The 21,585-nt window shown below is 39.5% G+C and overlaps 1 long non-coding RNA gene across 1 annotated transcript; it reads left to right on the forward strand.

The window, feature by feature from the left end:
* The first annotated feature begins 54 nt into the window (after nucleotides 1–54).
* On the forward strand, nucleotides 55–16,146 carry LOC147371299 (uncharacterized). Its single transcript, XR_015163431.1, has 2 exons — nucleotides 55–168; nucleotides 15,201–16,146. It is a non-coding gene; the product is annotated as an uncharacterized LOC147371299 (long non-coding RNA).
* Nucleotides 16,147–21,585: the final 5,439 nt, after the last annotated feature.

The following is a 21,585-nucleotide window of genomic DNA, read 5'->3' on the forward strand; positions in this document are numbered from 1 at the left end:
TAGCTGATTGGTTGCCTCGAGCTCTCTGTCCTCATTGGGATAGCAGATAGCTGAGTCAGGGGAGTAAGGAAATCCAGAGATGAGATACACACACCTGGCATTTGGAGACCGGCTCGCATCCTCTGTGGACTTCTGAGAAGTTCTGTAAATTCCTGCAACTTATGTTAGGTAAAATTAAGTTTCATTCTCTTTCGGGCACCTGCTTTGGCCAACTTATGTTAGGTAAAGTTACGTTTCCTTCTTTTTAAGGCACATACATTGCCAACTCCATTTTGTCCCAGACTTAAGTGACTAGTTCAACTACATTAAATAAAATTCTACCCATGTGTAGAATTGGGTCACTAGGGGTGAAGGATCTATTGAAATTTTATATTGTTTAAAAAAAAATTCAACTGAGACAATTTAAGGACCTACTTTTTGTTCAATGATTTGTGAATTGGTCAGCATGCGATCTGACAGACAGAAAGGAGCTCTGAGGAGCCACTCAAAATGAAAAACTTTTACAGGCAGAAGGACTTGGGAATAAGAATGTTATACCAAAAGAAAAATCAGGTTGGTTACTGCAAGGTCCTGTACCTTTAGGGCAGAGATCCTCCAACCATTTTGGGACCAGGGACCAATTTCACGGAAGATAACTTTTTGACGGGATAGGGTGTGCGGTGGGGAAGGGGACGGTTTTGGTTGCGCCTGCTGCTCATCTCCTGCTGTATGGCTTGGTTTTGAACCAGGGGAGGTGGGGTGGCTAGAGAACCCTGCTTTACGGAATAGCAGGGGGTCTATCCAGCAGCTTACCTAACTACTGCTGATCAGGTTATTCCTAATTGACTGGTTTAAGATTCCATTTCTGAGAGAACAGAAACTCTAAGTCAAGTCTCATTTTGGCAGTTTGGTGACATTAGCCTTAGCATAAGCAACTCCATTTTTCGCCTGTTGTCTTGTTTTTTAACAGTATGCTTGCAAAAATAAACATCAATTAAAATCACCAAATAGTATCTTTATTGATATTTTAGGTTACAGAAGATTTATTTTGAAGGGCCATTTCTTTTAGAATGTTGATTGCTTTTTAATAAACGATCCAAAAGAGTTTGTACAGAGAAGGTCACCATAGTTAATGTTCAGAGTCCTTTTATTAACCTTTTAGTGGCATTCACATCTGTGGTCATGCTTTTCAAAACAATATCTGAAAGGCTAGGTATATCAGTAAAGTATTTTAATAGTTAATGTGAGTTCTTAGAATGCCTTTTGGCAATGAATATACTTCTACATTTTGTAGTTAAATTGACAATCAGTTTATTAGAGTTCCAAATTAAAAAATCATGTTTTCCTTAGGTCTTTAAGCTATTTTTCACTAAATTTATCTTGTCATTTATACATCTAATAAATTCTACTTGAGAACCAACAGTCACCTCTACTCCCTTACTTATTCTTTAATTAAATTTGATTTGCTCAAGTCTAATGGTTTAAGATCTCAGATAATCAGTTCCTTGAGCAATAGTGTTAATTAAATCCCCTTAAATATTTTAAACAGAATTTATAATTTTAATATCTTCAGGTTTTAAGCACTGAACTGACCAAATCTTGAAGTGAAGGTGTCAGTGGCTCAGTCGTGTCTGACTCTTTGTTACCCCATGGACTGTAGCCTGCGGGTCTCCTCTGTCCATGGAATTATCCAGGCAAGAATACGGAGTGGGTTGCCATTCCCTTTTCCAGGGGATCATCTGGATCCAGGGGTCGAACTCAGGTCTCCTGCATTGCTGGCAGATTCTTTTTCTCCCAAAATGCTCCTTGCCCAAGTTTGAAACCTATTTATTTTTCAGTTGATTAATTTAATAAACATAAAGTGCTTACTTTCTCTCAAACTGCTCTGCCCCATAGTCAAGCAGATGTTTTAAATTCCAAGGTTGATGAGTAAACAATTCACTCTTCTTCTCTTGTGGGGGAGGGATTGGAACAGGGAGTCATCTACTGGAGCACTGAGATGAGATGGTGAGATCAAGAGAAAGACATGCCCTCACTCACCCAGCTGACGTACACACACACACTCACAACCTCCAGTCTTGAAATGCTGTTATTCCTCAGTTCAGTTCAGTTGAGATCAGTCTCTCAGTCGTGTCCGACTCTTTGCGACGCCATGAAACGCAGCACACCAGGCCTGCCTGTCCATCACCAACTCCCGGTGTTCACTCAGACCCATGTCCATCGAGTCAGTGATGCCATCCAACCATCTCATCTTCTATCATCCCCTTCTCCTGCCCCCAATCCCTCCCAGCATCAGAGTCTTTTCCAATGAGTCAACTCTTCACATGAGGTGGCCAAAGTACTGGAGTTTGAGCTTTAGCATCATTCCTTCCAAAGAAATCCCAGGGCTGATGTCCTTCAGAATGGACTGGTTGGATCTCCTTGCAGTCCAAGGGACTCTCAAGAGTCTTCTCCAGCACCACAGTTCAAAAGCATCAATTCTTTGGTGCTCAGCCTTCTTCACAGTCCAACTCTCACATCCATACATGACCACTGGAAAAACCATAGCCTTGACTAGACGGACCTTTGTTGGCAAAGTAATGTCTCTGCTTTTGAATATGCTATCTAGGTTGGTCATAACTTTCCTTCCAAGGAGTAAGCGTCTTTTAATTTCATGGCTACAATCACCATCTGCAGTGATTTTGGAGCCCCCCAAAATAAAGTCTGCCACTGTTTCCCCATCTATTTCCCATGAAGTGATGGGACCAGATGCCATGATCTTAGTTTTCTGAATGTTGAGCTTTAAGCCAACTTTTTCACTCTCCACTTTCACTTTCATCAAGAGGCTCTTTAGTTCTTCTTCACTTTCTGCCATAAGGGTGGTGTCATCTGCATATCTGAGGTGATTGATAGTTCTCCTGGCAATCTTGATTCCAGCTTGTGCTTCTTCCAGCCCAGCGTTTCTCATGATGTACTCTTCATAGAAGTTAAATAAGCAGGGTGACAATATACAGCCTTGACGTACTCCTTTTCCTATTTGGAACCAGTCTGTTGTTCCATGTCCAGTTCAAACTGTTGCTTCCTGACCTGCATATAGGTTTCTCAAGAGGAAGGTCAGGTGGTCTGGTATTCCCATCTCTTGAAGAATTTTCCACAAAGCTTTGGCATAGTCAATGAAGCAGAAATAAATGTTTTTCTGGAACTCTCTTGCTTTTTCAATGATCCAGCAGATGTTGGCAATTTGATCTCTGGTTCCTCTGCCTTTTCTAAAACCAGCTTGACCATCTGGAAGTTCACAGGTCACGTATTGCTGAAGCCTGGCTTGGAGAATTTTGAGCATTACTTTACTAGCGTGTGAGATGAATCCAATTGTGCGGTAGTTTGAGCATTCTTTGGCATTGCCGTTCTTTGGGATTGGAATGAAAACTGACCTTTTCCAGTCCTGTGGCCATTGCTGAGTTTTCCAAATTTTCTGGGATACTGAGTGAAGCACTTTCACAGCATCATCTTTGAGGATGTGAAACAGCTCAACTGGAATTCCATCACCTCCACTAGCTTTGTTCATAAGGATGTTTCCTAAGGCTCACTTGACTTCATATTCCAGGATGTCTGGCCCTAGGTGAGTGATCACACCATTGTGATTATCTTGGTTGTGAAGATTTTTTTGTACAGTTCTTCTGTGTATTCCTGCCACCTCTTCTTAATATCTACCTCTTCTGTTAGGTCCACTCCATTTCTGTCCTTTATTGAGCCCATCTTTGCATGAAATGTTCCCTTGGTATCTCTAATTTTCTTGAAGAGATCTTTAGTCTTTCCCGTTCTGTTGTTTTCCTCTACTTCTTTGCACTGATCGCTGAGGAAGGCTTTCTTATCTCTCCTTGCTCTTCTTTGGAACTCTGTATTCAGATGCTTATATCTTTCCTTTTCTCCTTTGGTTTTCGCTTCTCTTCTTTTCACAGCTATTTGCAAGCCCTCCTCAGACAGCCATTTTGCTTTTTTGCATTTCTTTTCCATGGGGATGGTCTTGATCCCTGTCTCCTGTACAATGTTACCATTAACCATTAAACTATGCTCAAACAGTGCCCTGAACCTCTGCATCAGAGGAGGCCATCAGCATGTGACTTGTCCAAGTAAAACTCTTCCTAATGTTACAGGAAAGGACAACTTTATTCAAGACCATTACAGTAGGAATTAAGACTGTTACAGGAAGAGAGATAATGAACTAAATTTCACTGATACAAAAAGTGATAAAACTGCGATGAGCCGGGGGTAAGTATAGGAGGACTTTTGGTGGGTTCATTTATGAGATTAAGCCATCTGAGGTTGCTAATTGGTGCTGATCATGAAGGTAGGCTCTGATACTCTCACAGAGACTGGGAGATTGAGGCTCCACCTTTCTTTATTTTATTTTATTTTTTTTTTTTGGCTTTTAAAATTTTAGCATCTTTTTATTTGTTTAATTACTAAGGCTAAAACTGTATTGGATTTAAAAATTGAGTATTTATAGTAAAGTGTATAAAAGTGTAAAAACCTATCTTTAAACACAATTTTAAAATGTAGCAATAGGAAGAATTAAAAAAACAGGCAAACAAAAAACCTTATCCATACCTGAAACTCACTGATTCCAATAGAATGTCTTCCCAGAATGCAATTAACTGACACAGTCTGATGCAGTAGTCACAAAATCATTAATTTGAATAAGGAAAATAGGCATTCACTGTTGGCTTGAATGAATTGTTCAATATTCATGTTTACTTCCTTTATCTCACCTGCAAAGCCAATGAGAGTTTTTGGATTTGCATTTACATGTTTGGCAATTTTTTTTTAAATTTTATTTTATTTCCAAACTTTACATAATTGTATTAGTTTTGCCAAACATCGAAATGAATCCACCACAGGTATACATATGCTCCCCATCCCGAACCCTCCTCCCTCCTCCCTCCCCATACCATCCCTCTGGGTCATCCCAGTGCACCAGCCCCAAGCATCCAGCATCGTGCATCGAACCCGGACCGGCAACTCGCCTCTTACATGATATTTTACATGTTTCAATGTCATTCTCCCAAATCTTCCCACCCTCTCCCTCTCCCACAGAGTCCATAAGACTGTTCTATACATCAGTGCCTCTTTTGCTGTCTCGTACACTGGGTTATTGTTACCATCTTTCTAAATTCCATATATATGCGTTAGTATACTGTATTTATGTTTTTCCTTCTGGCTTACTTCACTCTGTATAATAGGCTCCAGTTTCATCCACCTCATTAGAACTGATTCAAATGTATTCTTTTTAATGGCTGAGTAATACTCCATTGTGTATATGTACCACAGCTTTCTTATCCATTCATCTGCTGATGGACATCTAGGTTGCTTCCATGTCCTGGCTATTATAAACAGTGCTGCGATGAACTTTGGGGTACACGTGTCTCTTTCCCTTCTGGTTTCCTCAGTGTGTATGCCCAGCAGTGGGATTGCTGGATCATAAGGCAGTTCTATTTCCAGCTTTTTAAGGAATCTCCACACTGTTCTCCATAGTGGCTGCACTAGTTTGCATTCCCACCAACAGTGTAAGAGGGTTCCCTTTTCTCCACACCCTCTCCAGCATTTATTATTTGTAGACTTTTGGATCGCAGCCATTCTGACTGGTGTGAAATGGTACCTCATAGTGGTTTTGATTTGCATTTCTCTGATAATGAGTGATGTTGAGCATCTTTTCATGTGTTTGTTAGCCATCTGTATGTCTTCTTTGGAGAAATGTCTATTTAGTTCTTTGGCCCATTTTTTGATTGGGTCGTTTATTTTTCTGGAGTTGAGCTGTAGGAGTTGCTTGTATATTTTTGAGATTAGTTGTTTGTCAGTTGCTTCATTTGCTATTATTTTCTCCCATTCTGAAGGCTGTCTTTTCACCTTGCTAATAGTTTCCTTTGATGTGCAGAAGCTTTTAAGGTTAATTAGGTCCCATTTGTTTATTTTTGCTTTTATTTCCAATATTCTGGGAGGTGGGTCATAGAGGATCGTGCTGTGATGTATGTCAGAGAGTGTTTTGCCTATGTTCTCCTCTAGGAGTTTTATAGTTTCTGGTCTTACGTTTAGATCTTTAATCCATTTTGAGTTTATTTTTGTGTATGGTGTTAGAAAGTGGTCTAGTTTCATTCTTTTACAAGTGGTTGACCAGATTTCCCAGCACCACTTGTTAAAGAGATTGTCTTTAATCCATTGTATATTCTTGCCTCCTTTGTCAAAGATAAGGTGTCCATATGTGCTAGAACAAATAATTCCACCTTTCTTTAAAAAAAGTTATTAAAGTAGAGTTGACTTGCAATCTTGTGGTAAGTTGTGCTGTATAGCAAAGTGATTCAGTTATATGTATATACATATATACACACACACACACACATATATATGGGCTTCCCTGGTGGCTCAGCTGGTAAAGAATCTGCTGCAATGTGGGAGACCTGGGTTTGATCCCTGAGTTGGGAAGATCCCCTGGAGAAGGGAAAGGCTACCCACTCCAATATTCTGGCCTGCAGAATTCCATGAACTTTATAGTTCATAGGGTCAGAAAAAAGAGTCGGACACAACTGAGCAACTTCCATATATGTATATATGCATATATACACTCTTTTTCCTATTCTTCTCCATTATGGCTCATCACAGGGTACTGAATATAGCCCCTGTGCTGTACCGTAGGACCTTGTTATTCGTCCATTCTGTTCACAGTAGTTTGCATCTGCTAACCCCAACCTCCCACACCCAGCCCTCTCCCCCACTCCACCTTGGCAACCAAGAACCTGCTTTTTGTATCAGTGAGTCTGTTTCAATTTTGTAGATGAGCTCATATGTGTCACATTTTAGATTGCACATATAAGTGATATTACATGATATTTATCTTTCTCTTTCTGACTTCACTTATGTCACACTTTACTTCATTCTTTAATATAATGATTATATTAAGTTCATCCATCCATGTTGCTGCAAATGGCATTGTCTCATTATTTTTTATGGTTCAGTAGTATTGCACTGTGTCTATATACCATATCTTCTTTATCCATCTGTTGATGGACATTTAGGTTATTTCTATGTCTTAGCTATTGTAAATAGCGCTGCTATGAAAATAGGGGCAAATGTAGCTTTTCAAATTATAGTTCTGTCCAGACATATGTCCAGGAGTAGAACTGCTGGATCCTAGTAGCCTCCTACTGTTTTCCACAGTGGCTGCCCCAGGTCAGATTTCCACCAACAGTGTAGGAGAATTCCCTTTTTTCCGCACTTTCTCCAACATTTGTTATTTGTAGACTTTTTAATGATGGCCATTCTGACTGGTATGAGGTGATTTGCATTGCTGTAGTAAAGATGTTTGGAGAAGGAAATGGCAACCCACTCCGGTGTTCTTGCCTGGAGAATCCCAGGGACGGGGAAGCCTGGTGGGCTGCTGCCGTCTATGGGGTTGCACAGAGTCAGACACGACTGAAGCGACTTAGCAGCAGCAGCAGCAGTAAAGATGTTGAACGTCTTTTCATGTGAGGCTCCATCTTTCTTGATTATTTCATTTCAAAGGAATGAGTCTCTATAGATACCCGAGGGAAAAAAAAATCTGGTTTGTAGAAGATTTACATCTCCAAGTGCCAGAGAAAGTATAAAGTAAATGCCCTAAGAAAGGCAATATAATAAGCCAATAGTTAAGAAGAAAGCTGTTTAAAATTTACTTAAGCTGAGGGGTTAGACTTCATATGGGTAGTGACAGCTTTCACTGAGAAACCTCAGAAGTGGTTAAAAACAGTCACCCCATAAATCTCAGTTACTCTGTACTGAAGGAGAAAATATTAGGAAGAGACAGCTATTCTTTGTCCAGGCTAATATTTGGGGTGTCTAAGAGCTATTTGTATAATAGAGCACCTTAGATCTATTCTAATCTCTGATGCAGTTAAAATTCCCATTACATCCTCTGCTTCTTCCTCCCATGTCTTAAATGCCACTTCATCCTCTTCTAGGAGGTGCTTAAATAAGGTAATAAGAACAGAAATATATTATAGATACTTGATATTCTGAGCATTATAAAGGGTAGAATTTGGTTTCTTTTTTTATATTCATTGATTTATTTATTTTTGGCTATGCTGTGTCTTGGTTGCCACATGCAGACCCTCTAGTTGTGGCATCCAGGCTTAGTTGCCCCGCAGCATGTAGGATTTTGATTCCCCAACCAGGGATCAAATATTTGTCCCCTGCATTGAAAGGCAGATTCTTGACCACTGGGCCACCAGGGAAGTTCATGGAAATTGATTTCTTGATTGGCACATAGTATTACAAATTATCTTACTAAAATGTGTGTTCTGAAGAAGAGGAGACAAATTCACACTAAGGAAAATTCATACCTGGAGAGTTTAATCTTTTTGAAAAAAATTTTCTCCAATCATCTTCTTCATGATATACTGAGCTTTTGTACCAACCTGCAATTTAATTTTTCAGTTCTTAGAATACAGCTAAACCTTCTGAGGGCAGAGTTACTAGTCTGGTTTAATAAAAGCAGTGAGCCCTGTACAGAAGGTGAAAAGAGGTGGACTCTATTCATAAGGGAGGAAATTAAATTTTCAAATTTTGATTGATTCTGGAATCCACACTTTTGGGGGCTGATAAGTTGATAATATACTTTACCTGAAGGAAAGCTGAATTTAATAAAGTGCAAATGTGAGTATGTGCTAATTGAAAAAAGTTAGAAAGTGTTAGAAAATCAATTCATTTTGTAAGTACAGTGATAAAGAAGTTACTGCAAGGGGATTTTTGTAACTATAATGAATTAAAGCATTTATCTTGCAAACTTGATAAACAGCAATAGGCACTTTAGAAGGTGAAAATAATTAGTTCCTCAGCTCCCATGTGAGCTCAAATCATTGTTACAATTATATTTATTTATTATAGCAAAATGACTTTTTATTTTAATGCAATACAGGCTTAGAAGCCTATAATCACATCACTTTTTTCCTAATAAGTTTTGTTTGTGTTTATTGTAAGAATGAATTCCCGTTTCTCATGTTATTGACCTTTTATCTCTCTCTCCTTAAGAAGACACAGTAGCACTGAGTTATCTGCTTGTAGACAAGATGGATTTAGAAAAGACGACTCCTCTCCCTAGCCCCTCTCTAATACATTATCTAAATGTCACTCTGTGATTTTATTTGATTTTTTTAGAATAAACATAAGCTCTTGTCACTCCCTTCTTTTTTTTTAATTTTATTCTATTTTTAAACTTTACATAATTGTATTAGTTTTGCCAAATATCAAAATGAATCCACACTCCCTTCTTAACAACCTTCCAATACCCCACAATTACCCAGCATAAAATTATCATAAGACAACTTATAACTCCTGGTAATTAACCCCAAATCATCCTAAACTATTTGTCCCCACCTTAAACTTTGCTTATCAGTCAGATGAACTCCTGTACTACTTGTGTGCATGTCCAGTCATGTCCAGCTGTTTGCAACTCCGTGGACTGTACCCACCAGGCCCCTGTCCATGGAATTTTCCAGACAAGAATACTGAAGTGTGTTGACATTTCCTACTCCAGGGGATCTTCCCAACGCAGGGATCAAACAAACACTCGTCTCCTGTGTCTCCTGCATTGACAGGCAGATTCTTTACCACTGTGCCACCAGGGTAGCCCTGAATGAACTCTTCTGTGCCCTTAAATATGTTGTATATCTGTTACCAAACATAAGTTCATGTGCCTGGTGTGTGTCGTGAGGCCAAATAAACCAAAATGGCAGAGTTTGGAGCAGAGTTTCATTGCAGGGCCAAGCAAGGTGAGTGGGTGGCTCGTGCTCAAAATCCCTGAATTCCTTGATGGTTTTCTGGGAGATTTTATAGGCAAAATTTGGGGTGAAGTCTGCAGGGTACGTGACTTTCTTCTGGTTGGTTGGTGATGAAGTAACTTGGCAGTGCTCTAGGAATCTTGTGCTCAGCCTGCAGTGACCACCCTCCACCTGGATGGGGAGGGTCTTTGTTCCTGCAGAAGATCTCAAAAATACTGTTGTGTATATCCCCTAAGGAGGAACCAGGATGCTGCTTTATCACTGCTTGTTTTTTGATTGCTCCTCCTTTGTTTCTGCATGCCCTTCCTTCTCTCATTAACAACTGTTTGAGTCTGCTCTTTGGTGTTTAGGAAGGTCTAGGAGGCTACGGCCTTTATTCTGCCAAGAAGAAATCTGGGACAAGAAAGGCTTTTTACCCAGGAGGGCCCCACAGGTCCTACTCATTTCAATCATACTGACCTTAAATTCCTCCTGCTCCTTAACTTCTTTTCTATCCTAGGCCTTCCCAAGGACTGACTTTGTGTTCAGAACGCTTCTCACATCTTCCTATCTTGTTAATTCATTTTCACTACTTGTATCTCGGATAAAGTCCGCCTTCTCCAGTAGCCTTTCTTGAGTTCCCTGGCCAGTTCAAATTTCCCCATTTTCTTGGTACCATAACCACTTCACACCTTAGCACCATCGTAGGCTTCTTTATAACACTTTACATAGGCTCAGTAAACCCAGGGCCACAACCTCCCTTATGCCCTCCACTATTCTGAGTGGTACCTAGTAGGTGCTCAAATATTTGTTGAGTGAATAATGATTGATTGTGTCTTTCATCCAGGATGTGGTTGTTTCTTTAGTCTTCTTTTCTGCCATCAGACCTTCAGATCCTGGATGGAAAATCATTGTGTTCACCATACTTAATCGTGTTGGTCCAATAGTGTACCAGTTAAGATAGGCTAAGTTTTGCTCCAGTAATAAATACTGTCAACTTCAGATTGGCACTTGCCAAGAATTTTACCAGCAACTGAACAACAACCACATGGGCATTTGCCATCTGCCTCTGCAGAGATTGAACCCTGCCCTGCTGCAGCTGCCCACCTTCAGCAGCCCCGAGAGGAATTCAGGGTGAGAGTGAGACACTCTGTGTTCCAGGGAAACTGGTGGGACAGGTGATTTCATGATCCCAATCCTTGCATCTCTTCATATTTAGAAAATCATGAAATCCCTTCATGGTGACATTAGCTCCTCATGACTAGCAGAAAAACTTTTGTAAAGTAAGTGCTTGATTGCACAGAATCCCCCTCCACCAAAACCTGGTATATTGAGCTTCTCCCACTGCCTCTTTGGAGCAGTCTCTCAGAGCTATATGAGCTGCTGTCTCCCAGGCTGCCGTCCTCATTTTGCCCTCAATAAAGCTTAACTCTCAACTTGCACATTGTGGATCATTTTAGACAACAGTACTGCAAAATTTTAGAGTATTAGCACAAAAGTTTATTTCTCTCTTATTTGGTGAATAGCAATAATGACTGTAAAACAGATGGGGTCTAGCCTGTATACTGACTAGAAACAAGGGGTTTGTCTTGTCTTGTTCAGTCACTCATCATGTCTGACTCTTTGTGACCCCATGGACTACAGCATACCAGGCTTCCCTGTCTTTCACCAATTCCTGTAGGTTGCTCAAACTCATGTCCATCGAGTCAGTGATGCCATCCAACCATCTCATTCTCTGTCGCCCGCCTCTCCTCCTGCCCTCAGTCTTTCCCAGCATCAGGGTCTTTTCCAATGAGTTGGCTCTTTGCATCAGGTGGCCAAAATACTGGAGCTTCAGCTTCAGCATCAATCCTTCCAATGAATATTCAGGACTGATTTCCTTTAGGAGTGACTCATTTGATCTCCTTGCAGTCCAAGAGACTCTCAAGAGTCTTCTCCTGCATCACAGTTCAAAAGCACCAATTCCTTGATGCTCAGCTTTCTTTATGGTCCAACTCTCACATCCATACCTGACTACTAGAAAAGGCATAGCTTTGACCATACAGACCTTTGTCAGCTAAGTGATGTCTTTGCTTTTTAATACACCATCTAGGTTGGTTATAGATTTTCTTCCAAGAAACATGCTTCTTTTAATATCATGGCTGCAGTCACCATCTGTAGTGATATTGGAGCCCAAGAAAAAAGAAAAAAGAAAAACAAAAAACCAAAGGGATTAGTTGATTAATGATTCATGGAGAAATCAGAGCAGAGTGTCGAGGAAGAAGAAATTTTCCTCTAACATTCTAGATTCTTCTGGCTGATCTAAGAATTAAATTGATATGATGCAGGTTAACAGGAGAAAATCAAACAAAGTTTAGTAACATGGATACATGGAAGAAACCCAGGAAAACAAACAAACAAAAAAATCACTCAAATGGCAACAACCCTCACTTTAAATACTATCCTCAGCTGAAGATAAGAGAGGATGTCACGGTGGGGAAAACACAGTAAACAAGAATAAGGTTGTTGTGCAGATTTAAGTCCTTACCTTCTCTGTTCACGGGCTTCCCTGGTGGCTCAGCTGGTAAAGAATCAGCCTGCAATGCAGGAGACCTGTGTTCGATCCCTGGGTTGGGAAGATCCCTTGGAGAAGGAAAAGGCTACACACTCTAGTATTCTGGCCTGGAGAATTCCATGGACTCTGTAGTCCATGGGGTTGCAAAGAGTTGAACACAACTGAGTGACTTTCACTTCACTTCTCCATTCATAAGAATTTCTAGACATGTGGTCATCTTCCTCTTTCTGATAAAGCAAGGGAGACACCCTTACAGATGGAGATTGCCCTTATGTGTAGATATTTCTTCAGAGAAGGTGATGGCACCCCACTCCAGTACTTTTGCCTGGCAAATCCCATGGACGGAGGAGCCTGGTAGGCTGCAGTCCATGGGGTCTCTAGGAGTCGGACACGACTGAGTGACTTCACTTTCACTTTTGACTTTCATGCATTGGAGAAGGAAATGGCAACCCACTCCAGTGTTCTTGCCTGGAGAATCCCAGGGACGGGGGAGCCTGGTGGGCTGCCATCTCTGGGGTCGCACAGAGTCGAACACGACTGAAGTGACTTAGCAGAATAGATATTTCTTGCAAAAAGGTAATTCCTACTTGGTTTTCAGAATTTTTCTCATATCTTCTATTTCTTAAAAAATAATCAGCTTAAAATAATTAATGTGCCAAAGAGAGATGCATTTTGGGGTGGCAAATTTTCCTCCCCTACAATAATTAACTTTTTATCTCAATTATAATCTAAGGAGGACTCTCCCCAATTTGTTATTCTAAAAGTTAATCAATTATGATCATGTTTAATAGATAAAACTTTAATTTGGCTAAATATCCATGAATTCAAAACCAATACTTAGAAAATTATAGGTTTCAAGGTACTGTTATGATCCAAGGAAAGGATTTTAGGCAACTCTAGACTGCGTGTTGAGAGCAATGTGAACTATGCTCAGTAGAAATTATGCTCAGTAGAAATAGATAAATAAATATCCTGTTCTTCTGCTTTCACCACAGAAAGATGTGTTATCAGAGAAAACAGGAAATTAAACATAGGAACCATCCAATATCTTTGCTTGACTAGACTCACCAAACCAAAATGATTTCACCGAATAAGATTTGTGGCTTGTCTACAACTATTTATGTGTAATCAAAAATTCTCAGTGTAGGTGGCACAGGGGAATATATACAGCATAGGCCTTATCTTCCAAATACCACAAAAGTACTGGAAAGAGTGAGGCTTTGTAGGTGGTACCAGTGGTAAAGAATCTGCCTACCATTTCAAGAGACACAAGAGAGACTGATTTGATACCCGAGGCAGGAAGATTCCCTGCTAGAGGAAACGGCACCACCATTCCAGTATTCTTGCCTGGAAAATGCTATGGACAGAGTTGCCGGGTGAGCTACGGTTCATGGAGTTGCATACTGACTTGGCTGAGAATGCACACACTCCACATATTTGTATTAGAACCATAAATTTTCACTGCAATATTGAACCCCAGTCTGATAACAAGTGTTCATTTTTAGCTTTCTTCCTTTTCTTCTTTTGAGCATCTTACTCCAACAGAGAGAAACTAGACTCTCATTATCTATCATATATTTACCGATTTGGCTCTAATCTAGTATACATATAAACAGTTTTTGAACTCACTTATACCCCTGTGAGAAAGATTTTATCAGCTAGATAACAACATTCATGTACAGTCTTTTGGTCTTGCTGTATCTGAAGACCCCCTGGAGAAGGGAATGTTGACCCACTCCAGTACTCTTGCCTGGAGAATCCCATGGACTGAGAAGGCTGGTGGGCTGCAGTCCATGGGGTCACACAGAGTCAGACACGACTGAAGCGACTTAGCTCCTTCGTATCTGGTTTAGACACAGTTTTCCAGTTATCTAAGTTTATTTTTCTCTTCCCTACCACAAATGAATGAATGAATGTGGTTACTATTCAATTGTAGTGCATTTAATGCTCATTTGTTAGTGTTTGTATTCTATTTTGGGTTCTTACCTATTTTGGCTGCTTTTATTGTTTTTTGTTGTTTTCTATTTTGAGTATGTGAAACATTACTATGGGTCTTTGGGTCAGAGCTACACACACACACACACACACACACACACACACACACACACACACACAAAAAGTACATGCTTCTCTATGTACGCAGAGAAACATCATTCTCTCCTGTCCCTGCTACCGTGTTCCCACTTCTCACAACAGTCTTTCACTAGTCCTTATAGGTAATTCATTGTTTTCATTTCTGGTTTATCCTCCCAGTATTTGGTTTGCACAAATGAACAGGTACGTATGTTTTTTCTTATGTTCCTTTTCTTAAGTAAAGTTTGCATACTGTTTTGTGCCTTGTTTTTTTCACTTAGCAGTATGTTTTTGAAAGCATTCCATATCAGGTCATGAACTTATTATTAATTCTTTTATTACAGTTGAGTAGGATTCTGTTCTATAAGATATGCTAGAGTTTACTCAACCGCTTTCCTATGTATGAATATTTAGGTTGTTTCCATATTAAGTAATTACAAACAATGCTACAATGAATGACCTTATGCATATGTATTTCTGTATTATTGGAAGTGTATTTTGAGGGTAGATTCCTAAATGTATGATTGTTGGTCTGAGCCATATGTGCTATATCCTTGTGTTAGGCAGTGCTAATTTCATTTTAGAAGGGCTATATATCTATTTTCATTTCTAGCAGCAATGTATAAGAGTGTCTATTCCCCAATTGTTTCGCTTACAGAATGTTCTGTTGTATTTTAAAACTGTTCCAGTCTCTAACAGATCAAAAATGACATCTTAGCATTATCTTAATTTGCAATTATCTCATTATGAGTGAGGTTAAACATTTTCTCCTTATTTGAGAAGACTTATCAGTTCAGTTCAGTTGCTCAGTGGTGTCCGACTCTTTGCAGCACCATGAACCTCAGCACACCAGGCCTCCCTGTCGATCACCAACTCCTGGAGTCCACCCAAACTCAGGTCCATTGAATCGGTGATGCCATCCAACCATCTCATCCTCTGTTGTCCCCTTCTCCTCCTGCCCTCAGTCTTTCTCAGCATCGGGGTCTTTTCAAATGAGTCAGCTCTTCACATCAGGTGGGCAAAGTACTGGAGTTTCAGCTTCAGAATCAGTCCTTCCAATGAACACCCAGGACTGATCTCCTTTAGAACCGACTGGTTGGATCTTCTTGCAGTCCGAGGAACTTTCAAGAGTCTTATCCAACACCACAGTTCAAAAGCATCAATTCTTTGTGTTCAGCTTTCTTTATAGAGGGCCATTATTCCCTGCCTTGCTCAGATTGCATTCTTGGAAGTCATACTATAAGTCAATAAAACCCTGAAGCATGAATACTCAGGAAATACTAAGCACATGCTGTTCCTAGTAAAATAACTTTATTTTCATATGTATTTTTTTTTTTACTTTTAGAGATGACTTTCCATAAATTTATCTCAAATGTAATGAGTTTGTTAGGTTACTATTCTGGCTAAAGAAATCACTGAATAACAAATATAGTAAGAAGACATGCTGAGATAAAGGTCCTTATGTTACTTAAACAGAAAAAGTGAAGTCACTCAGTTGTGTCCGACTCTTTGTGACCCCATGGACTGTAGCCTAGTTCCCTTTAGACTTTGTTTATTGTGATTTTTTTTCATGAAAATTAAAAATATTGTCGAACTTACCTTTTTGTTATTGCCTCTGAATTCTGAGTCATAGTTAAAAAAACCTTTCTCTGTGAAGTTAAAAAAATTCATCTGTGTTTTCTCTTATCATTTGTGGGTTTTTTTCCATTTTGGTTCCTAATCCATTTGTAGTTTATTCTTGTTTATGGTGTGAAATATGGTTTAATTTTATCTCCCCCCCAACAATGACTCCTTAGTTGACCCATCACCATTTATTTGAAAACCTCCACCTTTACCCAGGAATTTAGAATGATGTCTTTGTCAGATAGTCAGCTTCCATGTACACTTGCATCCAGTTATGGACTTTCTATTCTCATCCACTAACCATCTTATCTCTCAAGGCACCAGCTCTATACTTGTACTGGCAGAGACACTAAACAGTATGTTTTAATACCTACTAGGGCTAGTTCTTACCTCATAATTTTTCTTTAGCCATTTTTTCGTACTATTCTTGTATGTTTGTTTTCCCATATGAACTTTAATAGTGATTTTTCTAACTACAGAAAAGCTTGTTTGCATTTTTATTGGAGTTATATTGATTTTATATATTAACTGAGGGAGACCTGACATCTTTATGTTGAGATTTTCTATCCAAGAAAAAGAATGTTATTTCAAGTCTATTTTTGTGACTTTTGAGTTGTTTTACCATTTTCCTCTTAGAGATTTTATACATTTTATATCAAATATATTCCCAAGTATGCTATCTTTTTTAAAAATAAGATTTTAAATGGGTTTTTTCTCTACTTTTATGACCTTTAACCATTTATTACATGTTTATATGAAGACTTTTGTTTTTCCTATGTTAATGTTATAGTTTGTTATTTCACTGAGTTATTTGATTATTTGAGTTAATTTATCATTGATTCCCTGGTGATTTTCCAGTATACTATCATACCATTTACAAATGAAGATAATATTGCTCCTGTATCTATTTTTATTCTCTTGTTTACTTCTGTTGTCTAATTTGACTAATATCCTAGTAAAATATCAACAAGTAAAAGGGATAGTGGAAATGCATGAAGTAATGAATTATCTCCCCTTTAAATAAGATAACTGTTTAAAGAGTAAGGTATACACATACACACATATGTTAAGAAAATATCTATGTCTCAATTCTTATTTTCATGAGTTGTTTTTTTTTTTTTTTTTTTAGCAATAATGGATGTTAAATTTTTGTCCAAGTTATTTTCAGCACTTTTGAAATTAATCATAATATTCCCCTTAGATTTAATAGTATGGTGTGTGATATTAATAGATCTCCTAGTGTTAAACTAATCTTACATTTTGGGAACAAATCCTACTTGGTCATGGTACATTATTTTCTTAATATGGTGCTGTATTTTGCTTACTAATATTTTGTTTAAAATTTTTTTACCAGTATTTATGGGTGCAATTAGTCTTTAATGTTCTTCCTTTGTACTGTTTCTGGTTTAAATTAGATTAACATCTTGTTTCATAAGGGAAATTAGGAAGCTTTTCTTCCTTTTCAGTGCTCTGTAATAACTTTAGAGTATTAAGACTATATGGTCTTTGGAAATTTGATAAAACTCCTTTGTAAAAACCTCCAGGTGTGGGGCTTTTTTATTAGTTTGTTTTAAGGATTGTTTGTATTTCTTCTAAAAATGTGTCTGGTTCAACTTTCATACTTGAATGAGGTCAATAATGGGGTTTTGTTTTTTTAAGCCAAACAGAAAATCTTTTTTCTTTACTAGATGAACATTTTAGGATGAATTGTGTTCCTCCAAAATCCATATTAGGGCTTCCCAGGTGACGCTAGTGGTAAAAAACCTGCCTGCCTTTACAGGAAACCTAAGAGATGCCCTGTTCAATCCCTGGGTCAGGAAGATCCCTTGGAGGAGGTAAGGGCAACCCACTCCAGTATCTTTGCCTGATGAATCTCATAGACAGAGGAGCCTAGCCGTCTACAGTCCATGGGGTTGCAAAGAGTCAGACACAACTGAAGTGACTTAGTACACACACAAAATTCTTATTGAAGCCCTAAACTACATTATATAGAATGGGGATGAATATGAGTATAATGCCTTTAAGGAAAGATTAAGTTAAAATGTTTCTGCAAGAGTGGGTCCTCAGCTAATCTGACAGTGTCTTCATAAGAAAAGATTGGGACACAAAGAAAGATACCAGGGATGCACGTGCAGAAGAAAGACATGTGAAAATATAGAGAGAAGGCAGCCACCTGCAAGCAAAGGTCGAAATAAACCAAACCTCCTGGCCCCTTTCATCTTGGATTTCTAACCTTCAGGACAACGAGAAAGTAAATTTCTGTTGTCTAAGTCACCTAGTCTGTGGTATTTTGTTCCGGCAGCCCTGCTAACTAACACAGTGAATTAAGCCCACTCACAGCGATTTCTGTGACTGGTATGTTTGGTCTCTATGTGGCATATATTATTTACTTATTACATATGTTGCCTTATGAGATTCTTTCTTTTAAGTTGCATGTAGAGTTTGCTCTTTTATTTAAAAAATGGGGGACTATACAGGAAGGTCTGTTGTTTTGTCTAATGCTACTCTTTCGAATGTTCTTTTTTTAACCTTTTACCACCTAGCTTATCAACTTTCATTTTATTTAGCACCCACATTTTGCCTATGCAACAAGGAACTTTTTATATTTCCCTCTTTCCCCCTCCTCTCTTCCCATTTTCAACTGCAATATTTCTAATTTATCACCATATATAACAACTGGGTATTAGTATTCCACTCTCACCTCTGACCTTGCTTTAGTCTTATATGTATATTCCTACATTTTAAAGTGCTTACATTCAGTCCTTATGCCAAAGTTTTCCTCATCGTTACTTGGTTGGATAGAGCTTGTGCTCTGCTTGGCAGAGGTCAGCAAACTTTTTCTGTAAAGCACCAGATAGTAAAATCTTGGGGCTATGTAGAGCAGGAGACCGCAAACTGTTTCGGCCACAACTCTGTCATAGTATGAAGGTAACCATAGGCACTACAAGTGAGTGACTGTAACTTACCAAACAGGACCTTGGACCACAGTTTGCTAAATAGTACACTGGGATATTTCTCAAAAAGGACAGATATATACAGAATTTCTTAAGTTCTTGTATATTGAAAGTGAAAGTCGCTCAGTCCTGTCCGACTCATTGTGACCCCATGGACTATACAGTCCGTGGAGTTCTCCAGGCCAAAATTCTGGAGTAGATATATAATTCCATTCTCCAGAAGATAGTCCCAACCCAGGAATCAGACCAGGGTCTCCTGCATTGCAGGTGGATTCTTTACCAACTGAGCTATCAGGGAAGCCCCATTTTCTCCTATGAGAACTCCAAAATTACAACTCACAACTGAACAACCATCAATAGGAAAACGTTGGATCCTACCAAAAAGATAACCCACATCCAAGGGCAAAGGAGAAGCCCCAGCAAGATGGTAGGAGGGGTGAAATCACTTTTAGAATCAAACCTCATACCTGCCAGAGACACTTGGAGGGCTCAAACAAACCTTGTGCACACCAGGACCCAGAGACCCCACAGAGACTGAGCCAGAGCTGTGTTTGAGTGTCTCCTGTGAAGGTGTGGGTCAGCAGGGGACTGCTGCAGGGCAGGGGCTCTGGGTACAGCAGACCTGGGTACGGCATAAGCCCTCTTGGAGGAGGTCGCCATTAACCCCACCATAGAGCAGCCAGAACTTACACAGGACTGGGAAACAGACTCTTGAAGGGCACAAACAGAACCTTGTGCACCAGGACCCGGGAGAAAGGAGCAGTGACCCCACGCGAGATGGACCCAGACTTGCCGGTAAATGTCCAAGAGTCTCCAGTGGAGGCGTGGGTCAAGGGTGGCCTACTTCAGGGTTGGGGGCACTGAGTGTAACAGTGTATCCATGGGGCCTTTTGAAGGAGGCCTTCATAACCTCCACCATAGTTTGGCCTCAGACCAAACAACAGAGAGGGAACACAGCCCCACCCATCAACAGAAAATTGTATTAATGATTTACTGAGCATGGCCCTGCCCATCAGAACAAGACCCAATTTCCCCTCAGTCAGTCTGTCCCATCAGGAAGCTTCTATAAGCCTTTAATCCTTCTCCAGCACAGGGCAGACAGAATGAAAACCACAATCACAGAAAACTAACCAATCTGATCACATGGACCACAGCCTTGTCTAACTAAAAGAAAGTATGAACCATGCCATGTAGGGCCACCCAAGATGGACATGTCATGGTGGAGAGTTCTGACAAAATATGGTCTACTGGAGAAGAGAATGGCAAACCACTTCAGTATTCTTGCCTTGAGAACCCCATGAACAGCATGAAAAGGCAAAAAGATAGGACACTGAAAGATGAATTCCCCAGGTCAGTAGGTGCCCAATATGCTACTGGAGATCAGTGGAGAAATAACTCCAGAAAGAATGAAGAGACGGAGCCAAAGCAAAAACAACACCCAGTTGCGGATGTGACTGGTGATGGAAGCAAGGTCCAATGCTGCAAAGAGCAATATTGCATAGGAACCTGGAATGTTAGGTCCATGAATCAAGGTAAATTGGAAGTGATCCAACAGGAGATGGCAAGAGTGAACATAGACATTTTAGGAATCAGTGAACTAAAATGGCCTGGAATGGGTGAATTTAACTCAGATGATCACTACATCTACTAATGTGGGCAAGAATCCCTTGGAAGAAATGGATCAGCCATCATAGTCAACAAAAGAGTCCAAAATGCAGTACTTGGATGCAATCTCAAAAACGACAGAATGATCTTTGTTCATTTCCAAGGCAAACCATTCAATATCATGGTAATCCAAGTCTATGCCCTGAGCAGTAAAGCTGAAGAAGCTGAGTTGAATGGTTCTGTGAAGACCTATGAGACCTTCTAGAACTAACACCCCAAAAAAGATGTCCTTTTCATTATAGGAGACTGGAAATCAAAAGTCAGAGATGTCTGGAATAACAGACAAATTTTGGCCTTGGAGTATAAAACGAAACAGGTCAAAGGCTAACAGAGTTTTGGCAAGAGAATGCACTGGTCATAGCAAACACCCTCTTCCAACAACACAAGAGAAGTCTCTACACATGGACATCACCACATGGTCAATATTGAAATCAGATTGATTATATTTTTTGCAGCCGAAGATGGAGAAGCTGCAGCCAAAGACAGACGAAGTCAGCAGAAATAAGACCAGGAGCTGACTGTGGCTCAGATCATGATCTCCTTATTGCCAAATTCAGACTTAAATTGAAGAAAGTAGGGAAAGCCACTAGACCATTCAGGTATGACCTAAATCAAATCCATTATGATTATACAATGGAAGTGACAAATAGATTCATGGGATTAGAACTATGGATGAACATTCGTAACATTTTACAGGAAGCAATGATCAAGACCGTCCCCAAGAAAAAGAAATGCAAAAAGGCAACATCATTGTCCAAGGAGGCCTTACAAATAGCTAAAAGAAGAAAAGATGCAAAAGGCAAAGGAGAAAAGGACAAATACACTCATTTGAGTACAGAGTTCCAAAGAATAGCAAGGAGGGATACAAAAGCCTTCCTCGGTGATCAATGCAAAGAAATAAAGAAAAACAATAGAATGGGATAGATGAGATCTCTTCAAGGAAATTAGGGATACCAAGGGAACATTTCATGCA

The sequence above is a fragment of the Bos grunniens genome, chromosome 5, assembly GCF_055505025.1.
Source record: "Bos grunniens cultivar Pamir isolate PY7600 chromosome 5, Bosgru_T2T1.0, whole genome shotgun sequence".
In the NCBI taxonomy this organism is placed as follows: Eukaryota; Metazoa; Chordata; class Mammalia; order Artiodactyla; family Bovidae; genus Bos; species Bos grunniens.